Raw genomic sequence first — 24,528 nt, 5'->3', positions numbered from 1 at the left:
TCGTCAAACCGAAGGGCATGATCAAGAACTCATAGTGCCTATAACGAGTCCTAAAAGCAATCTTATACACATCAACCTCTTTAACCTTAAGTTGATGGTACCAGAATGGAGATCTATTTTTGAAAATACGGATACCCCACGAAACTGATCGAACAAGTCGTCTATCCTCGGAAGAGGGTACTTATTCTTTACCGTCAATTTATTCAGCTGACGATAATCGACATACATCCTCATAGTACCATCTTTCTTCTTTACAAACAGAACCAGTGCTCTCTATGGAGACACACTAGGCCAAATGAACCCTCGATCGAGAAGATCTTGGAGCTGAGCTTTTAATTTCATAAGCTCTTTCAATGCCATGCAGTAGGGAGCAATAGACACTAGAATTTCACTCTGTAGAATCTCGGTACCAAACTCGACCTCCCTATCTGGAGGCAACCGCAACAAATCTTCTGGAAAAACATCTAGAAATTCATTAACGGTCAAATATCGCCAACAAATGAACCCATAGAAGTTGAATTATGCACAAAGGCCAGAAATGTCTCACATGCTTTCTAAACTAACTTTTTTGCCACAAAAGTGGAGATTACATTGAAGAGGTAATCTCAACACTCGCTGATCAAAATGACCTCCAAATCATCTTTAGAGCTCAGAGATACCCTCTTAGTCGCACAGTCTAAGCTGACTCAATGCTCCACGAGCCAGTCCATTCCCAGTATTAGATCACATTCTCCAAATGGTAACTCTATCAGATTAGCCGAAAACACAACACTTTGTATCTCTAGCGGTACTCTCTTAAAAACCCAATCAACCCGAACTGACTGACACAAAAACCTCACTAAAAGTACTCTCAACCGGAATACCCAGATTCACAAAAATAAAATTAACTACATTGGAATGTGTTGAGCTTATATCTATCGATGCAAAGTATTGTACAGTATTAATAAAGAACGTACCAACGGTAACGCTTGTGGCGTCTCAACTCGAGCCCTCTTCGGCGCCCGCCGTGCCCACAATTACTGCATTCACGAGTTTCACGTGTACTCATTGTATGTTATCTACATTACAAAGTTTTATGTATCAATTTTGATGTTTATTAACAAATATTTTATACTCAAAAATTTATCAAGAGAATTTACGGAGTTGTTTCAGTCTCTAACTATCGCAAAGTAGTTTTAACATTTTAGAGTTTTTCTAAACTCAAAGTTTAGCTAAGTCAACAGTACTTACAGGACCGACATCCGAGACTCGAAAATTTGTAAACTTACTTTTCAGATTTACAAAGAAAGAAATTTTATTTTAAAACAGTTTTCAGAAAATTTTGAACCAAAAATTACAACCCGAGTTTTGAACCTGACTCTGATACCACCAAATGTAACAGCCCAAACCTGGCCTAGACATTATGACCAGATCTGGAGTCGTTACTGTAATTTAATTAAAAATCTAACATTCATTTTATTTGTAAAATGTTTTAGCTCTTGTTAAGATATATTCGAGTTTGTTTGAGGAAAATACATTTATTAAATATTCTGATAAGTTTGTCAATTAATTACTTGTAAAACACTTACGTTGCAGCGGAAATACTTAGTTGAGTCTAGTTCTGAAAACGCGGTTTGTTATTGAACAATTCAATGTTTTGCAAATCATATTTAAACCCACCAAAACATTTATCGAGCTAAAATCAAAAAATATCAATCCAAAAGTTAAAACAATCCTAAAAACCTCCAAACAGTCCAACAAAACTAAAACAGTAAACTTTAAAAAAAAAATTAGCAAAATTAACAAAAAAGTTTAACCAAGCTCCCGTTGCACCAACTCATCCTAAGTCTATAGGTTACTTGAGAATCAAACAAATCGAGAATGAGCTTACAAGCTCAGTATGTAACTTACATAAGTAAAAATATCAGATATAATCTTTAATCATGCTTTCAAAAGTCAAACATATATTTATATATCATATACAGAAACAAAATCAGAACAAACCAGATACAGATTTACATTCCTACCCCCATCCGCTATAAACCATCTCCGACCATCCCAACACACCATATAGGGTATTAAATACCCATCCAACCCTACACATCGCTTAGTGTTGGCATGATACTTTTCAGAATACTTGCAGCTTAGTTGCCATTTACAGAAATATATGTGGCTATGCCACCAAATATGGCAGATAATTAATTGCACACATTTCCTCCATAATACAAAGCTCACCCCAATGCACATGTAAAATTATCGAATGTCAGAAGCACATGTCATACATATTCACATAACAGATAAAATTATGCTAACAAATAACAAATTTATACATATCATATTTAGAGCATACTAAGTATATAACATAATTTTAATGCATACTTTAATCATACTTAACACATCAAATATAATGATTTATAAGGTAATTTGTATCTTACAGACCCTATGAAAAGCTTACATTCAACTCGTACAACGAACACAGCCTTAAGAAAATTTTTCAGATTTTGGGCTCACACACCCATGTGGCTTACACAACCTAAATGGCCAGCCCGTGTGCCCCACACTGCCCAAATAGCCCAGACCGTGTGTCTCACACGGTCCAACACACAGCCGTGTGTCTCACATGATCCAACATATGCTCGTGTGTCTCACACGATCCAGCACAAGGCCATGTGTCACACACGGCCTACCACACAGCCTAGCACACATTTGTGTGGTGTCTATAGTTCAGATTTTTGGCTTTCGCTGCTCGCTATTTTCTTGGGCTTTCGTTACACACCTTGACTATTTTTTATGAAAATCCACACACGAGGCTTCCAAACCCTAAAAATGTCAATTAGATCACTAACTATTTTGAGAACATAAATCTCTATTTTCTTAAAACTACTAAACGAACCCACAATCGAATAACCACATAGCCTCAAAATAGAACTTAACGCTTACCAAGCACGCAACAGCAACAGATGAACTTAAATCACTGGAGAATCGCCTCTTCCCTCTTATTCTTCTCCTAGAAACGCATCAGAATAAATTAAAAACCTAGTTACTTAACACCCGTTTCCACAATAAATACCTTAGTCTTACAAGATTTCCCAATCTTACCTTAAGATAGAATTGCACACAATCACCACACTAGTTCGAAATTTGAAGAGAGGAAAAAATGGAAACAAAAACGTGAATTGGGAGCAATAAGTGTGAGTGGCAACAAAACAAACAAAGAAAGAAAAGTAGAGGACAAAGAATAATAGAAACGAAAGAAAGAATGGCCAGCAAAAGAAAGTAAAAAAAAAAAAACAAAAATAATTAAGAAACAAGAAAAACAAAAGGAACAGACGTGCCAAAAATAGAGGAAAAAGAAACGTGGGAATTACGTTTGGGAAAAATAGAATTAATTAATTAAAACTTATTTATTTTCAAAAGGAAATCAAATCCTACCCCACTACTAACTAATCAAATTTTTAGGAGTTTAATTTTAATCCAAACTCGTCCATCAAACTGACATTGAAAATGACATAAAAATATTTCATTTTGCTCACGCAAGAATTCAAATACAAGACTCAAGAGTGAACTAACACCTTACCACTGAACCAGCAGACTCATTCTAACATAAATTTAACAAAAATATAATTTAAATCATAAGGACCAAGATAGGAATAGGGACAAAAAAAAGTAACAAAATTTAACAAGTTAAGAATTTTCTTTTTTTTTTTTTGGGGGGGGGGCGTTACACTAGACATGTATTTTTAATAATATAAAAACCAAGATATCAAAATGTGTGAATGAAATACAAGTCCGATACCAAAGCCCCTTTCGAAAAAATTCAATGGACAAGTTTAGAAGCAAAGTATATATTAACCATTTTATTAGTGATAAATTAAAATTATTATTTAAATTATTAATCACTTCATTAATGTTGCAGTTATATAACAATCAAAATTAATTAATGTTGCAGTTATAGATGTATTAACATCTTACTTTTTCAAACAGCATCTAAAGAAAATTAGGAAAAAATGTTTTTAGCATTGGTTTCATTGTTAACATTAATAAATTAAAGGTATCTAAATAAGAATGAAGTATTAAATTCTTATTCTTCAAAGAGGAAATATTATTTCATATTTGAATAAAATGACATCAAAAACAGATGAAATGTCAATTTAATTGAATATGAAGTAAATTTATGATATTAATATTTTATATTAATTTTTATTCAAAACCCTTTTTTTATATTTTAAGTTTTAAATTTCAGGTAACCAAAATTAAAACTTTGATGTTCAATGATATTGTGACAAATAGGGTAGTAAATGAGCCAATCTTGAATGAACGAACTTCTATTCATGATTGTTTATTTGTTTTAAGCTAGTTCGTACTTTATTTACATTTGTTAAAAATTTCAACATATATATTCTCATTCTCATTCATTTAAGTTAAATGAGTTTATTTATAAACATTAAATAAATATGCTCATGAAGTACATGTAAACTTATTCATAGATATATAATTAAACATTCACAAATAAGGTTCATGAAAATAAACAAACAACTAATAGATATCTACTTTCGGATATAAAATAATAAAATATAAATACTAATAACTATATTATAAATAAATCAAATAAGGACACAAACAATAATAATATTGTTAATTCTATAATAATTGAACAATAAATGAATTTTAATGAGGCTTAAATAATTTACTAAAAATATTAAAAGTAGATAAACAAGCTTATTCATTAACACAAATAAATTGAACAAATTTTGTTTATGTTCCATTCATTTAATAAATGAACCTCATATTCTTATTCTATTCGTTTATTTAATTTAATACACGAGCATATACAAATAATAACCAAATTATTCATGAACAGTTCATTAAACATGCTATTCACTTACAACCTTAGTGACAAAATTCAAAGATTTAAACAAGTTGACAAATAAGAACCAATGTCGATCAAAGATGATGATATGGGTGATAGATTGAAGAAAATATCAAGATCAAAGATGACCATAAGGAGGATAAATGGAAGGAGAAGATTTAAAACATTTGAATATCTATATTTAATGGTGAATATTTGATACATTGGAAGTGTACTTTTTTTTTATTCCACAAGCAGTCCTAAAAATTGACATGAGTCTCTTTTTTTTTAAATTTTAAATATTTTACTACACTCATATAGGACACTTGTCAACCCGTTGGCCCTGTTTGCAGAGTCTAAAAACTTCACTAGCAATATAGTTTTTCTGAATAAACTCATTTTAGTTTCTTATTATATTGTTGTTTTTTCACACAATACTCAAAACTACTTATAGTCCCTCCCCAACTCATAAATAAGAGGTTAATGCGTTTCAGGGTGCTGAACCTATTTCCTCTTGTTTTGGTAACAATACCTATATCAATCAAGTTAAGACTCAATCGACCATTAAAATCATAATATTAAATTATATGTTTATGTTGATATTGAATTACACTTTTGAATATATAAATATAAAGAAATATTTTTATCATTATATTAAAACTAAAATTTTGAAAATAAAATCCTACAAATATTAAATTATGCTTTATACTCATTTTGAATTATAAGTGTGATTAAAATTATTTTTTATAGTGATGATTGCCTAGGTGTCATGATTTTTCCTCTTTTATAGAAAAACTATTTTTATATTATTATATTAAAATTAAACACAATTTTGAATAAATAACAATAAAAAATATTTATTTAACACTGACGGATTTCTTTTAAATTTCGCATGTAAAATTAAAAAAATCATGTATATATTTAAAAATTAAAAACTAAATAAACGACACAGGTGAAAATTTGTAATTTTATTTATAAAATTAAGAAAACTCTATAGTGAGTATATCAAATTATAATTTATCTATATTCTTTATTAAGTTGGTATTAATCCCAAACTAGTTAAGAATAATTAAAGAAAATCATACTAATTTGAGGGTATTTTAATTTTTATTTAAAAATAATAAATATGGATTTAAAATCATCTCAATTAAATTAGAAAAACTTAAATTTATAATTCAATCAAAATTTTATAAATTCCTATTCCAGCACTGATTTGATGCAGCAAACAAAGTGGGTTGGTTGGAGGCCAATTATTCTGTGGTTAGTATGGGAATGGACATTCCAGATTTCTTTCTTTTATCAACTTTGAAATATTGTCTGTGAGTGTCTATATATACCCTGGATTAGATTGGTGTTCTTCAAATTATTTAATATTAAGTTTCAAAGGCAACAATTGAATTTCAAAATTTTTAATCAGGGATATAAAGTCTAAATATTTTATAGATATATATATATATATATATATAAAAGATATTGATTTAATTTAATTTTTACAAGCCATTATTTTACATCTATGCATTACATACACACATAATAATTCTTATTCAATATTAAAATAAATTTATATATATATTTAAATGTGCATAATTGAATTAAAATTTAAGTTTCATTTATACATTTGAACCATAATCTATGTTTTATATGAATAATTACATCAAATCAAAGTTCATGTATTAAATTACACATTAGGCCAAAATTTATGTATAGTTTTGATATTTATCCCACTTCATAAAGTGGAAAGAAAATTGAAAAGGTTAAAAATTTAAAGGTAGAAAAATAGAAAATATAAAATTTCTTTCCATAAGCTTGCTTAGTAGGAAATATGAAAAACTGAAAGAAAAAAAAATATTTTTCATCTATTTTTGGTAGAGTTTAAAAATGAAAAGGAAGAAAATAAAATTTTGAAAATTACAGAATTTTGAATATTATCTCTCTCTATATATATATCAGTGTTAGTAATCCATTGTAAATAAAAATTTTAATTTCAATACCATCATATACGAGGCCTTAGCTTAATGGCTATTGCAAGACTTAGATTTGACATGTTTTATTTTTTTAAAAAGATTTATATATATATATATATATATACTTGAGAATTTGATATGTATCTAGTTGGTATCTAAATTTGAAAACCTTAAACACTTTCATAACATTTTTATGGCGAATATACTTCAGAGATCCTTCTATTATAGGGACTTGATCAAATTAGTTCATTTATCATTAAATGTGTAAGAACTCGATTTTTAATGGTGTCAAAAAATATGATTTTGGAACCTTTTTTTCATAAACTGAGCCTGTAAATATTAAATACTGATATTTAAGGAGTTAGGGTATTGATGAATTGCAATTTAGTTATGCAATTTACCCGAAATTGTGAGTAATTATGGCTCAAGGACTAAATCATAAAAGTTTAATTGCTATAGATTTTTAATTAGATTAACGCTTAGGAACTTAAATAGCAATTATCCAAAAGACTAAAATGGCTAATAGACCAATTTTAAGTGGATGATAATGGGATATAATGTTAAGTACCATTAGATTAAAGTAATTAATGATTAGTGATCAATTAAAACTAAACTCACTATATATACCTAAGATAGTGCAAAAAGATGATAAAACATCATCATCTTCATCTTTTCACCATCGTCCACCCTAAAAGCCATGGGAGAAAGCTTTTGAAAAGCTTTACACATTCGGCCACCATTTTTAGGTAAGTCCCAAGCCATTTTTCATTAATTTTTATAGATTTGAGATCGTAGGTGTAACGTCCCAAAAATATGAATTTCTATTTTGTTAATTTTTGTCATTAATTAAGTATCTACTTTAGTGGCTAGGAGCTTTGATTGTGTGTTTAGAGTCTTGGGTTCAAATCTTACTTTTTGGGAAATTCAATTATTTTTACTCCTAGCCTTATTTCTGTTCGTTGGGCTTAAATATTATTTTCATTCAACTTGTATTAGAATGAGTCTGTTGGTTTAGTGGTAAGGTGTTAATTCACGCTTTGGTCTTGTATTTGAATCCTTATGTGAGCAAATTAAAAATATTTTTTTCTATTTTTGGTTGAATCAACATGTAATGGTTGTGGTCTAATTAAACTTTGTAAGAGAAAAATATGATAAGCTATCAGAATATCAAGCTGGTTTGAGATTGTTTTAGTTTATTAAAGATATTTTTATTTTGATATTCTTTTTATTATTTTAATTTTAATTTTAATTTATTAATTTAATTTATTTTCTTTTTCTTTTTCTATTTGCCAAAATTCCCAATTCCTTGTGTTTTCCCATTATTTCCATTTTGTTTTTTTTTTTTTGTTTTTTTAACATTTTTGTTTGTTTCCAGCAAAAGAATTGGGTTTGGGGTAAGTCACTTAATGTTGTGTTGGAACTTCAATTGGCATAGATTGGCCTTTATGGTTGTCGATTTCGCGATTAGATTAGGTTAAGGAACATGTTAATTGATTCCTGTTTTTTGTCAATTAGGTATTAGATTACTAAATTCTTGGATTATGTCAAAATCAATCAAGGTGTTAACAAAAAAACATGAAAAATAGCAAACGGTAAAAATAGAAAAATTGCACAGTCGATGCCACACGGCCATGTACTGGACTGTGTGAGACACATGATCTGGGATATTTGGTTTGTATGGGCCACACAGGCGAATGTGAGACCGTGTAGGCCCAAATTTTTTGATTTTTTCCCTAGGGCCATAAACATCATTTGGATCAATTGTAAAACCAATCGTAGGGTCATTATGTTAATAAATAAGCTTTAAAACATGAATTTTGATCATCTGTTAGTGTAAATTGGATATAAATGCGTATGTTTGAAGTAATATGAGATGTGTAAAATCTATAATATGCCATGTTTAATATGAAAAACGTTATATATGTTCGGTATCTGTCATTGTAAGCATGTACATAGTAAATATATCTGATATATGTTAGTACTGCATTTGCATCTGGGATAAGATTTGATATATGGAGGGAGTGTGGGTAGTGTAATAACTTGTTGTATTTTGTGGCTCAGCTACATATATATGTTTCTGTAAATGGCAATGAATCGCCTAATACACTGGTAGCTCAGTTATAAGTAATCTAAAAAGTGTCATACTGACACTAAACAATGTGTAGGGCTAGATGGGTATATAATACCTTACGTGGTGTGTTGGGATGGTCAGAGATGGTGTGTGGCAGATGGCAGTAAGATTATTTGTATCTGCATCTATTATGCTCTAATAAATTCTGTTTCTGAATTGTATACCTATAAATATATTTGTTTGATTTCTATACAATATGTTGCACACTGAGTTTCAAAAACTCATATTCTATTTGTCTATCACTTTCAGGTAACTCTCAAACTTGGGCGGGTTAGTGCGACAGGAGCTCGGTCATAACAATATTTTTGTAAATTAAATTTATCTAAATTTGGGTTTGAGAGTTTTGTAAATTTTGGGCTGTTTTGGTTTTGGACTTTATTTTTGATTTTCGCATGATCAGTTTAAAGCATTTTATTGACAATGTTCATTTTCCTGCAAAACAACGGATTTCGAAATAACAAACTGTGTTTTACCAAAAATTGACTTTCTAAGAATTTCCACTACAAAGCTATACGTTTTAGAAAATGAAAACAAACAATGTTTATTATAAAACATCTAAGATATGTTTTTGAATAACAAAATTTTGGGGTAATAGGAGCATACGACGTATTTTCAAAATAAATGAATCTTGAATTTTCAATCGAATTTACGTAACATCTGCAGATCTAACCATAACATCTAGGCCAAGTTTGGGGTGTTACAGTGGGAGCTTGATTTAGCTAGCCCATGTACTAATTTGTAAAACTGTTAAAGTTTTTAAAAGTTTTGATTGTTGAGAATTTAATCAAATTGGTGTGAAATTGTTAGAAACTAAGCTTAGTGTATAAAAAGGACTTAATTGTAAAGCTTTATTGTTATTTTCATACATTAGGGACCAAATTGAATAAAATAAAAAATTTTCATAAATTGTTGGTAAGGATAGAAAATAGAAGGTCCCTAATGAGTCATGGTGAAATCAAATTCTAATATGAAGTCCTAAATTGAAAGTTATGCTTTTCCAGGTTTTAGGGCCTAAATTGAATAAATTAAAAAATCTATGTAATTTGGTATTTAATTATGATTTTGCTAGAAATTGATTGCATGATATGTTTTATGATTATTCGTAGCTAACGACAACACCGAACAATCGAGAGAGAAAGGAAAAGCAAAAATTGTCGAAGAGTGACGTTCAAAACCTCAATTTGTACTTTTATGATTCAGGATAAAAATATTTGATTTTATATGCATGTTCATTGATTTTTTAATCATTGAGGTGAGTCTATTATGATAATATGAAATGTTTTGATTGAATTTGATATGAAACATCAAGATAGAGGACTAAAATGAATAAAATGAGAAATTATATGAAATACTTAAATTATGATATGTGATATGAAAATTATATCGAAATATATCTTATAATATGAAATATGTGTGTTTGATGATGAAATGGGGTTGTGATTGTGAATTTGACCGAGAAATGATATATGTACTAAATTGAAAAATAATTGTTATGCTATAAAACAGTGTACAAGGTGCAAAAATGCATATGTGACCAAATACAGGGTATGTATATGCGAGTAAGATGATATCAAGTAAGGAAATTTTTATATATATAATTTATGCTCGTGTAAACATAGTAAAAGGTTAGGATATGACTGGCATGCCAATAGGGTTTTATGTGCACTTGTACGGGAGATGTGATTATATGAAGATTGTTACAAGTTATATCGAGATCTAACATTTGTTGTGAATCATCGAGTATTATATGTCTCTACAGAGACCTTGGTGTAGTGGAGGGATGTATATTCACATGAGAATGCATTTGACGCCTACAGGCTTTGCACTTCAGTGCTTTAGTGTGATGTAGTTAAAGCTCTTACAAGTTATCTTATCGTGTAGTTTACCCATGTATCCAAGCCCATTTTACTAGGGTTTTATCGGGCATAACATTATATTTGAAATTGGAAAACTTAAAAAAGATAATGAAATAGATTAATAATAAAATATAGTGCCAAAATGAATATGAATGAGTCAATAGACTCCAGAAAGAGGTTCGGATGATATGTTAAATGGATTTTGATACGAAATGGACTTGATATTGAATGTCATAATGAATGGATTATAAATATTTTAAATTTTTTATTGGTATTGATAGCTAAAGGCCTTAGGATAGGTTTTGGTATATGTAGTACAATGTATGAATATGCGAGTAAGATGATATCAAGTGTGGAAATGCTTATATATATAATAGATGCATGTGTAAACATAGTAAAAGGTTAGAATATGACTGTCATGCCAATAGGTTTTTATGTGCACTTGTACGAGATATGTGGTTATAAGGGGATCATTACAGGCTATGTCAGGATCTAGCATTTGTTGCGAATCATCAAGTATTATATGTCTCCACGAGGATCTTTGTGTAGTGGAGGGATTTATATGCATATGAGAATGCATTTTATGCCTATGAGCTTTGCACTTCGATGCTCTAGTGTGGTGTAGTTAAAGCTCTTAAAAGCTATCTGGTATGGTGTAGTTTACCCATGTATCCGAGTCTATTTTACTAGGGATTCATCAAGCGTAACATTATATTCGAAATTGTAAAAATTTACAAAATGAAATAGATAATATAATATAGTACCAAAATGAATACGAATGAGTCAATAGACTCTAGAAAGAGGTTCGAATGATATCTTAAATGAATTTCAATACGAAATGAATGATATTTTAAATGAATTTTGATACGAAATGAACTTGATATTGAATGTCATAATGAATGGATTATTAATGTTTAAAATTGTGAATTGGTATTGATAACTAAGGCCTTAAGATAGGTTTTGGTATATATAATTGGATTAGATCATTCTTTTGCCATAATAGTTGAATTAGTTTACCTTGATAATTGTATACCTTCATATGTAATTGATTATATACTTATGTTACAATACAGAATATGTATTAGTAGGCATTGAGATTATAAGTATTGTAAGGGCCCAATTTTGTCCGGCCCAAACAGAAACTAAATAGAAAAAATAAATAAAACCAAAAATAAATAAAAAGTCCAATTACAAAACATGCCAGCCCAAATTACAAGCCCGAATATAAACAAAATCCACTACCCAAATTACAAGCCCAACAGCCCAAAAAACCTTAAAGGTCCAGTGGCCCAATAACTTAAATTTTTTTTAGAAAGCCAGAAACCCTAGAGTTCCTGGTGCTGCTCTTCCCCTCGCAGGCATGCCACCCGAGGCCCCTCATCTCGAGGCCTAACGCGTCCCTACCACCATTGCACCAAAACAGAAAGGCAAGGGTCTCCCCTCGTCGTTGACCCTCCACCGCGACTTGCAAAAAAAAAGAAAAAAAGAGGACAAAACAGTAGAAATAAATAGTATAAAAAACAACAGATGGAAGAAAAAATAAAAGAAAATATGTATAATCAACTATAAAAGTCAGATTCAAAATGTATTTTTCTAGACATGAAGCAATCGGATACAAAAAAAATAGAGAAATATACAAAAAAACAACATCAAGTTGTAAAAAAGGTAGTTTTATTTTATTTTTTGTGTGAAATAGAAATAAATTCATTTCTTACCTACGTCGTACCCTTTTTTTTTTGCCGTGCGAGACTAAGGTCACTGTCTTCGATGAAAGACAATATCATCGAAGCTTCGTTAGAGAAAGAAACTGAAAGGTTTCTAAAAAACATCGTCGGGTTTTCGACGTTATATTTTAAGTTGGGACTAAAAGGGAGAAAAGGGGCCAAGAGGGGTAAAGAACAGCTAAAAATGGCAATTTTTTTTTTTACTCCGGCCACCGGAGGCGATGGCCGCTGTCGCCGATGATCGGTAGCCATGGCAGGACAACGAAGGCCTCCATGGGCAGCTTAAGGGAGCCTTCAGAGAAAAAAAAGGAAGTTTTTTTTTTTGAAACTGCAATAAAATGAATTTTTTAAACATTTTTTGTACTTATATAACCCTATAAAACGACGTCGTTTTGGGCATAATTTTCACACACCAAAACAGCATTGTTTCAAGACCGACCCGATGACCCAACCCGAATCCCCCTAGGATCGGCGTGTTTTTGAGGGGGAAGGGATATTTTCAGCTTTGGCCCTTCCCTTTTTTCCATCTTTTTAATTTAGTCCTGTTCTTTTTTATTTGTTTTAATTCTTACCCCATAATTTAAATTCTTATGCAATTTAGTCCCTTCGCTCATTGTGAATCCTCTGGGGAGCGACATGTGTCAATGTGATGGGGATAATTGTCATTTGACCCCTAAAGTTTTCTATCTTATTTAGATTTAGTCCTTTAAGTTCTGTTTCTTTATAATTTAGGCTGTTAGTTTTGTTATATTTTAAATTTTGTCCTTTATTCCATTTTCTTTATTTATTTTGTGATTTATGCTTTAAGTTTCTCTTAAATTTCAATTTAATTCCTTCTTTGGTTAATTTTTCCACTTTATTTACTTTATTATTTATTTTAGTATTTAAAATTTTATGTCATTTATATATCCTTTTATTTATACATTTTATATTTATGTTATCCTTGTTGTTATTATTTTATCTACTCATATTATTATTATGATAGTAGTTACGATATGATTGTCGCTATTATTATTATAAACCATTATTCTTATTATTATAGTTGCATTATTATTTACCAACATGCTTCTTTTATTTATTTTTTCATTTATTTTATTTTATTCTATTTCTTTACTTATTATCCTAATATCATCATTTCATTTTTTTTACCTACATGACTATTTCATTTTATTTTGCTATCACCATTCCATGGGCCATACTACAATGTATTTATCATTTTTACTTTGCCTAAATAAATGTATATCATTTTAAAATTTACATTCGTTTTACATAATGCATAGGAAATATTTCAAACCGAGGCAATGTTTATTATTTTTGGGATTCGAGGAGTTGTACTCCTAACTTACGAGTATGGTATCTTTCAAAAACTAATGTAATCGAATACCCTATTTGTTTATTTATTTATTTAATTTAAAAAAATAACAAACGAGATTTAAATAAAGATCAAATGGTGATTATTCTTGTTTTAGAGGATTCAAAGCATCGTGTCCTAACTCACGAGGCATGATCTTTTCTTCTTGACTAACTCATAATAAGGTCTTTTCGTAAAATTTAATTTAACTAAATGGTTTTAAAGAACAGCAAGCAAACATGCAAAGAGGAATCGTAGTTTAATTTCTCTTCAAATTTTCCATTCTCAACACCAAGGCATCAAGCAATCAATTAGGTACCAATTTTGGGCATCTCGAGGGTGTTAACCCTTCCTCGTACGTAATCGACTCTCAAACCCATTTTCTAGATTTTTGTAGACCGAAAAACATTGTTTTAATAAATCTAACATTTTATTAAAATGATCAAGTTTTGAGGTGATCCAATCACACACCTAAATAACAATGATTGGTGGTGACTCCATTTTCATTTTAAAATAAAAACTCGATTTTAAAAAATGGGTTTCGACAAGTATCATAACATGTTATAAATGTTACTTTATTTTGTATTATCTTGAATAATGAAAGTACCACTGAGCTTTTTCGGTCAAAGTACGATTGTTTGTTCCATGTGCAGGTGCAAGTATTTCTCGAAGCCCTAGAAATTAAAGTTAGCATCTAGATCGTCATTTTAGACTCAACAAAGTTTGTATAGTTGGTTCGGTTTGGTTTTGTGGCATGTACCTAAGGACTTCTAGTTAAATGTTTTAAATGGTTAAGTTGTACATGACATGATCTTATGCAAATGTTTAGAAATTATGTTTAGATATGTTCATATAGTTGGTTTGGAGTCTTAATGTTAAAGATTATGCATTTTAATAGTTTTTGGTTGGTTTTTCAAGTATAAATCATTGAAATTAGTTTTGATAGGTAATGTTTTTAGAGTCTACCATTTTGGCACATTTTCACTTGGTATCATTTTGTAAGTTGATGTTTTGGTTGCATGAGACTAAATATATATGTGTTTTCAGGTCACTTATCTTGTAAAAAGCTGATTTTAAAGGAACTGTAACACCCTACACCCCACCCAGTCGTTGAATCCGGGTATAAAATGTCACAATTTAAAACAAATTGGACCGAAAAAATATTTAAAAATTCCAACACCTTAAGTTTGATGGACTTCTCAACAAACTGTGGCGTTAACTTGTAATATTAAACGACACATAAGCTTTAAAAGCATACTCTATGCGGAAATAAGTTTCATACGAATAAACAATGTCAAAACAAACATTGGCGAAAACCCTTTAATCCTTGATTATAAATAGAAAATAAAATATGCTAACCCTCATTCAGAAATCCAAAATTCATTCTTGGCTAGCTTTCATCATATTAAATAGCTTGGTGAAGTGCCTAGTAATACTGCTCAAAAGAGACCAAAGATACAACATCAATAGTTCAAATACAAACTAAGAAAAATATATAGTCTGTATATCAAGTTGGTGTGAAATTATTAGAAATTAAGCTTAGTATATAAAAAAAGACTAAATTGAAAAGCTTATTGTTAGTTTCGTACATTAATGACCAAATTGAATAAAATGCAAAACTTTCATCAATTGTTGGTAGGGATAGAAAATAGAAGGTCCGTAATCATTCATAGTGAAACCAAATTCTAATTTAAGGCTCTAAATTGAAAGTTATGCTTGTCCCGGTTTTAGGGATTAAATTGAATAAATTGTAAAATTTGTGTAATTTGGTATTTGATTCTTATTTGGTTGGAAATTGATTGTATGGTATGTTCCAAGAATTATTCGTAGCTAACGAAACATTAAACATCCGATATGAAAAGGAAAAGCAAAAATCGTCAGCGAGTAATAGACAAAACCTTAGTTTGTACTTTTATGATTCAAGATAGAACTATTTTATTTTATATGCATGTTTATTGATTGTTGAATCATTGAGGTGGGTCTATTATGATAATATGAAATGTTTTGATTGAATTTTATATGAAACATCAAGATAGATGACTAAAATGAATAAAATGGGAAATTATATGAAATACTTAAATATGATATGTGATAGAAAAATTATATCGAAATATATCTTATAATATGAAATGTGTGTGTTTGATGATGAAATGGGGTTGTGATTGAAAATTTGACCGAGAAATTATATATGTACTATGTAACACCCCCTAACCCGATTCTGCCGCTAGAGGGGTTATGAGGTATTACCTAACGATCACAACAACCTTTGAACATTCATATAGTAAATTATAACTGTATAATAATATGTTGCCAAGCCAAATTTAAATATAAACTTAACAACTCATTTGTTTATACTTACTAACAAGGTCAATTCACCATTTTACTTAATTCAAAATAATAATAATAATAATAATAATAATAATAATAGGTTAAACCAAATGCCATAAATGCTTGATATTTACTCAACAAAATAAGGTATATATATAAGTACTTAACAAAAATTTATGCGCATGAAATAAGATTATAACAAGACCAAATGTGCATCATTTGTCATCAATGTTTAAGTAAAATAACCATGTCCATTTCAATCATTTTGAACATCTATATAAAACCATATATATATATATATATATATATTCAATATACATAGCAAAATCATGTAGGTAATAATCCAAATATAAATACCAATCACTAAGCTTAAAACATATTCATGCTTGCCATTAACACCGAATATCAATATCCAACCCACAATTGACCAAATTATAAGTAAAATTTTCAATTATAAACCAATAACATATAAAACAACTCACTTACCACAACATATACATACCATATTGATCATTACTATAAACAAATGCACATAATTTAGACATCACAAATAAAGGCAAACTCAAACCACAACCAAATATAACCAAACTTTAACATGTAAATTAAGTCATTTTCGCATGACTTAACCATTAAACATATATGAAATTTAAACATCTCCAAAAGACTTATTAGCTTATACATGCCATAAGTACCGAACCAACTTTTAAAAGTACCAAAATATTGAAGATAGTGTCGATGACTTTACTAACGATCCCCGAGCACGTAACGATTTCCAAAATCTATAAAATAGAGACAAGAAAAACACATCCAAAGTAAGCTACCATAGCTTAGTAAGTTATAAGCTTCAACAACTCCAAATTAAATTTAATAGGCTAGTATTATCTAACTAAGTCATGCTACTAGATCAATTAATCAATATCTTACCACATTCAAAATAATTTATTAATCATATGCCCAATATGCATCGCTCAACCATAATATACTACATTACTCACAAACACAAAAAAATCAATGCATTTAACATTCATCATCGAATAACATTAATATATTTGATCACAAAGCCATTAAATCCAATCTATCTTTATACATACTTTCAATTTATAATACTCATCACATAGAATCGATGCTCACCTGCACAAACTTGAGCTATACATCATAGTTATTCATCAAGAAATTTGAAGCTTTAATTCATTCAACCATTTCTGAACTACTCAAATAAATCTCACACCTAGCGCCAATGTTTACTCGGAAAATATATATACAATTTGCACACTTAGTGCTTAATATTTAAACTCGCACACTTAGTGCTCAATAACCACATTCGCACACTTAGTGCAAGATTCACATCCATAATCGTTTACACTCGCACACTTAGTGCCTAAATTCTATTACTCAATACACGTCAATTTTAGTTCATCAATTTCTTTTAAATTCGGCAACATCAATCTTTCATGTAATTCAATTCAGCTCTTCTACTTAATTTGATTTAAATTTATATCAAAAACACAAAAATTTGCTTAATAACTTACCTCGGATATCGACGGACAGTTGAGTTTGACTACTCAACGATTTTTGATTTTCCCCGATCCACGTCCGATCTTTTTGGTTCTTGATCTAAAAAGTTCCAAATTAAGCTCATTCAAATAAAACTTTATTCATTTAAATCCAAATACACATAATTGAGCAATTTACCAAATCACCCCTAACATTATGCACTTTTACAATTTAATCCAATTTTTACAAAATACAAAATATAAAGAATTTGCATGTACAATGCTAAGGCGAATGTTCACTAGGCTTATATAAGTCCTCCCATTTCACTAATTTCACAATCTAATCCTTCAATTTAATATTTTCAAAATTTAACCCTAAATGCTCAAAATTACCAAAAAATATTCAATACCAAAAATGTTAATCTAACACATTTATCTTATTTTAACATCAAACATAAATTTCATCAAACTATTAACAATGACACTTCATGAATACATAATCAATTTCAAAATTTCAAGCATGGGCTTTATAATATTCATAGCAACGATCTCAAAATGTAAAATTAATAAAACCGAACTCAAATCACTTACCTAATTGAATTTGCAAGGACCGAAAATACCAAAGCTTAGACTTTCTTTTCTTTCTCTTAGTTTCGGCCAAATGAGAATAAAAAGATGAACACTTTCATCTTTTATCAAATATAATATATTAATATATATTAAAATATATCATAATGTCATAATATATAATAAACAATTCAAGTTACTATTTCATGCATTTTGGCGGCCACTAATTCCTAATTATGGCTAAATTGCAACCTTAATATTCCATAGTATAAAAACATTCATAATTTGGCCCTTATACATTAACCCTTAAATTTTCATTTTACGCGATTAAACCCTTTTTCATCAATCGACCTCTAAACATCAAAAATTTTTAAACGATACTTTCACAAAAGCAACTTCACACATTTTAATCATAGAAAATAATATTTAAATATTATTTTGACTCAGATTCGGGGTCCCAAAACCACCGTTCCAAATAGGGTTAAAATTGGGCTGTTACAACTCTCCCTCCCTTAGGGATTTTCGTCCCCGAAAATCTTACCGATGAATAGGTTTGGATAACGTTCTTTCATTGAATCCTCAAGCTCCCAAGTTGCTTCCTCAACCCCATGCTTATGCCATAGCACTTTCACCAATGAGATTTTCTTATTCCTCAACTCTTTTACTTCGTGAGCCAGAATACGGATCGGTTCTTCTTCATAAGTTAAATCGGACTGAATCTCAATCTCGGATGGACTAATTACATGAGAAGGGTCGGATCTATACCATCGAAGCATCGAAACATGAAAAACATTGTGGATCTTTTCTAACTCAGGTGGCAACTGTAATCTATACGCAACCGGCCCAATCCGCTCTACAATCTCATACGGCCCAATAAATCTCGGACTCAACTTGCCTCTGCGACCAAATCTAAGTATTTTCTTCCACGGCGAGACTTTCAAAAATACTCGGTCACCTATCTGAAATTCTATGTCTTTTCGCTTTAAATCCGTATATGATTTCTGACGATCTGATGCTGCTTTCAAACTTTCACGGATCACTTTTACTTTTTGCTCAGTCTCTTTCACCAAATCAACCCCGAATATCTTGTTCTCACAGAGCTCGGTCCAGTACAAAGGTGTACGACATTTACGACCATACAAAGCTTCATAAGGTGCCATCTTGATACTCGACTGAAAGCTATTATTGTACGCAAATTCGATCAGGGACAAGTATCTTTCCCACGTACCCTCGAACTCGAGAACACAACATCTCAACATATCCTCAAGTATTTGAATGATTCGTTCAGACTGACCATCCGTCTGGGGGTGCAAAGCAGTGCTAAAATATAATTTATTACCTAGTGCATCTTGCAGTTTCTTCCAAAACCGCGATGTAAACCTCGGGTCTCTATCCGAAATAATAGAAATAGGTACCCCGTGTAATCGTACAATCTGAAAAATATATAATTCAGCTAGCTTATCGAGCGAGTAATTTGTATGGACCGGAATAAAGTGAGCCGACTTCGTCAATCTATCAACAATAACCTAGATTGCATCTTTCTTGCTCGGTGTTAATGGTAAACCAGATACAAAATCCATCGAAACTCGATCCCATTTCCATTCAGGTATCATAATCGGCTGAAGTAATCTCGATGGTATTTGATGCTCACCTTTTACTTGCTGACATATCAAACATTTCGACACAAAGTCTGAAATATCTCTTTTCATACCGTGCCACCAGTAGTATTGTTTCATATCATTATACATCTTCGTGCTACCCGGATGAATAGACAATCTACTATTATGAGCTTCATTACAAATCATCTGAATCAATTCAGGATCTTTTGGTACACATATTCAGTTTCTGAACCGCAAACATCCTCAAGATCAACCTGAAATTCGAGTCAAGATTGAATCACAATGATTCCTTTTTGTTATTAAGTCATCATCAACCTTTTAAGCTTCGCAAATCTGTTGAACAAATAACGGTTTCGCTTTTAATTCTGCTATAATTGCACCATCGTCAGTCAGAGCCATATCTGCATTCATTGTACGCAGAGCAAACAGTGATTTTCGACTTAGGGCATCAGCAACCACATTAGCCTTTCCCGGGTGATAATCAATCACAAGCTCGTAATCTTTAAGCAACTCTAACCATCGTCGTTGTCTCAAATTTAAATCTTTTTGAGTCATCAAATATTTGAGACTTTTATGATCAGAATAAACATGACATTTTTCACCGAACAAATAATGACGCCATATCTTCAAAGCAAATACTATAGCGGCCAATTCGAGATCGTGTGTCGGATAGTTCTTTTCGTGTGGCTTTAACTGTCTTGAGGCATAAGCTACAACTTTGCCTTCCTGCATTAGAACACAACCCAAACCATTCAAGGATGCGTCACTAAAGATAACGAACTCTTTACCCGATTCTGGTTGAACAAGCACTGGAGCTTCAGTCAACAAAGTTTTCAATTGGTCGAAGCTGTTCTGAAACCTTTCTGTCTACTCAAATCTAATATCTTTTTGAATTAGCTTTGTCATCGGAGTTGCAATCATCGAGAAACCTTTTACAAATCGCCTGTAGTAACCAGCAAGTCCTAGAAAACTTCGAACTTCTGAAACATTTCTCGGGGGCTTCCAATCAAGTATAGCTGAAATCTTACTCGGATCAACCCGTATTCCCGATGCCGAAACCACATGCCCCAAAAAGCTAACCTCGTATAACCAGAACTCACATTTATTGAACTTTGCATACAACTGTTTATCTCGCAAAGTCTGTAATACCAATTTCAAGTGCTCGGCATGCTCGATTTCATCACGAGAGTAAATCAATATATCATCAATAAACACAACCACAAACCGATCTAAGTACTGTTTGAAAATCTGGTTCATCAAATCCATGAAAATAGCAGGTGCGTTAGTAAGTTCGAACGGCATCACCAAAAACTCATAATGTCCGTATCTCGTTCGAAAAGCAGTCTTAGGCACATCAGAATCTCTAACTCGCAACTGATAGTAACCTAATCTCAAATCTATTCTTGAAAACACCGAAGCTCCCTTTAATTGATCGAACAAATCATCAATGCGTGGCAACGGATATTTATTCTTTATGGTTACTTTATTGAGTTGTCGATAATTAATGCACATTCTCATAGTTCCATCCTTCTTTTTCACAAATAAAACTGGTGCACCCCAAGGAGAGAAACTCGGTCGCGCAAAACCTCTATCTGTCAGCTCCTGTAATTGGGCTTTCAATTCTTTTAATTCAGTAGGTTTCATTCGGTACGGAGCAATCGAAATCAGAGTCGTCCCCGGTACTAACTCAATACCAAACTCTACCTCTCGAATAGGAGGCAATCCCGGTAATTCTTCAGGGAACACATCCAGATACTCGCACACCACTGGTACAGATTCAATCTTTTTTTCAATTACTTTACTATCAAGCACATACGCAAGGTAAGCTTCGCAACCCTTTCTCACATACTTCCGAGCCCATACAGAAGATATCACTGCTGGTAAACCATTCAGATCAGTAGACTCAATTCGAATTATCTCATCATTCTGGCACCGCAAATCAATAGTCTTTCTTTTACAATTCACTATTGCATCATGTACTGTTAACCAATCCATTCCCAGAATTATATCAAACTCATCAAACGGCAATAGCATTAAATCAGCTGGGAAACATGAATCTCGTATCATAAGGGGCAGTTCTTACACACTTTATCAACTAACACACATCGACCCAGGGGGTTTGATACCCGAATCACAAACTCAGTAGACTCAACAGGTAAAGTCTTACTAGATACTAATGTTTCACACACATAAGAATGAGTTGAACCGGGATCAATTAAAGTAATTACACTAATATTATAGAGAGTGAATATACCGGTAATAATATCAGGGGATGAGGCCTATTCTCGACCGCGAATGGCATATGCTCGGGCAAGTGCACGAGTCTCGGATCGAACTGCTGTGTCCGAAGCCCCTTTCTGAGTACCACTCCTACCTCCCATGTTCTTAGGTGGTCTACCCCTAGCTACAATGCCACTTGGTCTCACACTCTGAACATTATCTTTCTCAGTTGGCTCCGGGCAATCCCGAATGAAATGATCTCGTGAACCACATCTATAACAGACTCTATTATTGTATTTGCCACAACATTCACCCACATGACGTCTTCCACATTGCTGACACTCGGGTTTATTCGATCGAGTATTACCAACACTGGCAATCGAAATGGCTTGTGAACTCACTGGTGGTCGATCTCGTATAGAAAGTCCGGCAGTAGTCTTAGATCTGTTGCTATCATCTCGGAACTTTTTTGACGCCGACTGAAAAGTCTTACTCGTTGATCTTTTGCGAAAATCTCTAGCTTCGAACTCAGCTTTTCTTTTCTCTTTTCCAAGCTCTTCAGCTTTGCAAGCTCGTTCTACAAGTATTACGAACTCTTTAATTTCAAGTATGCCAACAAGCAATTTTATGTCTTTATTCAGCCCTTCTTCAAATCTTTTGCACATAGCAGCTTCAGTTGAAACGCACTCTCGGGCATATCGACTGAGTCTCACAAATTTTCGTTCATATTCAGTGACAGTCATGCGACCTTGTTTAAGCTCGAGAAACTCTTTACATTTCTGATCTATAAATCTTTGACTGATATATTTCTTACGGAATTCAGCCTGAAAGAATTCCCAGGTGACCCGCTCTTTTGGCACAATTGAAACCAAAGTATTCCACCAATGATAGGCAAAATCGCGTAACAAAGACATGGCACATTTTAGACACTCATCAGAAGTACATGATAGTTCTTCAAATACTCGGATAGTGTTATCGAGCCAAAATTCAGCCTTCTCAGTGTCGTCGTCATCTGTGGCCCTAAATTCTTGGGCCCCGTATTTTCGAATTTTATCAACAGGGGGCTTATTTAATCTCACAGGATCAATAGTTGGAGATACCACAGGTATCGGAGGTGGGTTATTCGAATTCAGGGGTTGTTGAACAGCCGGATTTGTCCGAATATATTGAGTAAACCACTCGTTCATCACATTATAAAAGGCTTGTTTAGCCCAGTCGTCATGGTTACTTGCATTCAGCCGAGAATCAATTAGCACTGTCCCTTGCACGGGAGTAGGCGCTACACTCTCGACATCATCCGCTACGGCTCGATCGGGATCAGGATCCATTTACTATATGAAAAACACATTTCAAGTGTTAGGAGTCATCACACTATCGCAGTATAATTTATGGCATGTATAGCTAGACTTAAGCATGCTAAATTAGTCAGAGAATCGGCTAAACCGTAGCTCTGATACCAATTAAATGTAACACCCCCTAACCCGATTCTGCCGCTAGAGGGGTTATGAGGTATTACCTAACGATCACAACAACCTTTGAACATTCATATAGTAAATTATAACTGTATAATAATATGTTGCCAAGCCAAATTTAAATATAAACTTAACAACTCATTTGTTTATACTTACTAACAAGGTCAATTCACCATTTTACGAATTCAAAAAATAATAATAATAATAATAGGTTAAACCAAATGCCATCAATGCTTGATATTCACTCAACAAAATAAGGTATATATATAAGTACTTAACAAAAATTTATGCGCATGAAATAAGATTATAACAAGACCAAATGTGCATCATTTGTCATCAATGTTTAAGTAAAATAACCATGTCCATTTCAATCATTTTGAACATCTATATAAAACCATATATATATATATATATATATATATTCAATATACATAGCAAAATCATGTAGGTAATAATCCAAATATAAATACCAATCACTAAGCTTAAAACATATTCATGCTTGCCATTAACACCGAATATCAATATCCAACCCACAATTGACCAAATTATAAGTAAAATTTTCGATTATAAACCAATAACATATAAAACAACTCACTTACCACAACATATACATACCATATTGATCATTACTATAAACAAATGCACATAATTTAGACATCACAAATAAAGGCAAACTCAAACCACAACCAAATATAACCAAACTTTAACATGTAAATTAAGTCATTTTCGCATGACTTAACCATTAAACATATATGAAATTTAAACATCTCCAAAAGAGCTATTAGCTTATACATGCCATAAGTACCGAACCAACTTTTAAAAGTACCAAAATATTGAAGATAGTGTGGATGACTTTACTAACGATCCCCGAGCACGTAACATTTCCAAAATCTATAAAATAGAGACAAGAAAAACACATCCAAAGTAAGCTACCATAGCTTAGTAAGTTATAAGCTTCAACAACTCCAAATTAAA

At 31.6% G+C, this 24,528-nt stretch overlaps 1 long non-coding RNA gene across 2 annotated transcripts; it reads right to left on the bottom strand.

The window, feature by feature from the left end:
* Positions 1-955: 955 nt before the first annotated feature.
* LOC108473187 (uncharacterized) lies at positions 956-3,303 on the bottom strand. Of its 2 annotated transcripts, XR_001869679.2 has the most exons (3): positions 3,079-3,303; positions 2,920-2,986; positions 956-1,058 (listed from the first exon to the last, which is right to left on the bottom strand). It is a non-coding gene; the product is annotated as an uncharacterized LOC108473187 (long non-coding RNA). The 2 variants fall into 2 exon arrangements; XR_008273978.1 differs by lacking the exon at positions 3,079-3,303 and having other exon boundaries at positions 2,920-3,064.
* Positions 3,304-24,528: the final 21,225 nt, after the last annotated feature.

Source organism: Gossypium arboreum, chromosome 11 (genome assembly GCF_025698485.1).
Source record: "Gossypium arboreum isolate Shixiya-1 chromosome 11, ASM2569848v2, whole genome shotgun sequence".
Classification (NCBI taxonomy): domain Eukaryota; kingdom Viridiplantae; phylum Streptophyta; class Magnoliopsida; order Malvales; family Malvaceae; genus Gossypium; species Gossypium arboreum.
This window is presented reverse-complemented; position numbering and strand designations above follow the sequence as displayed.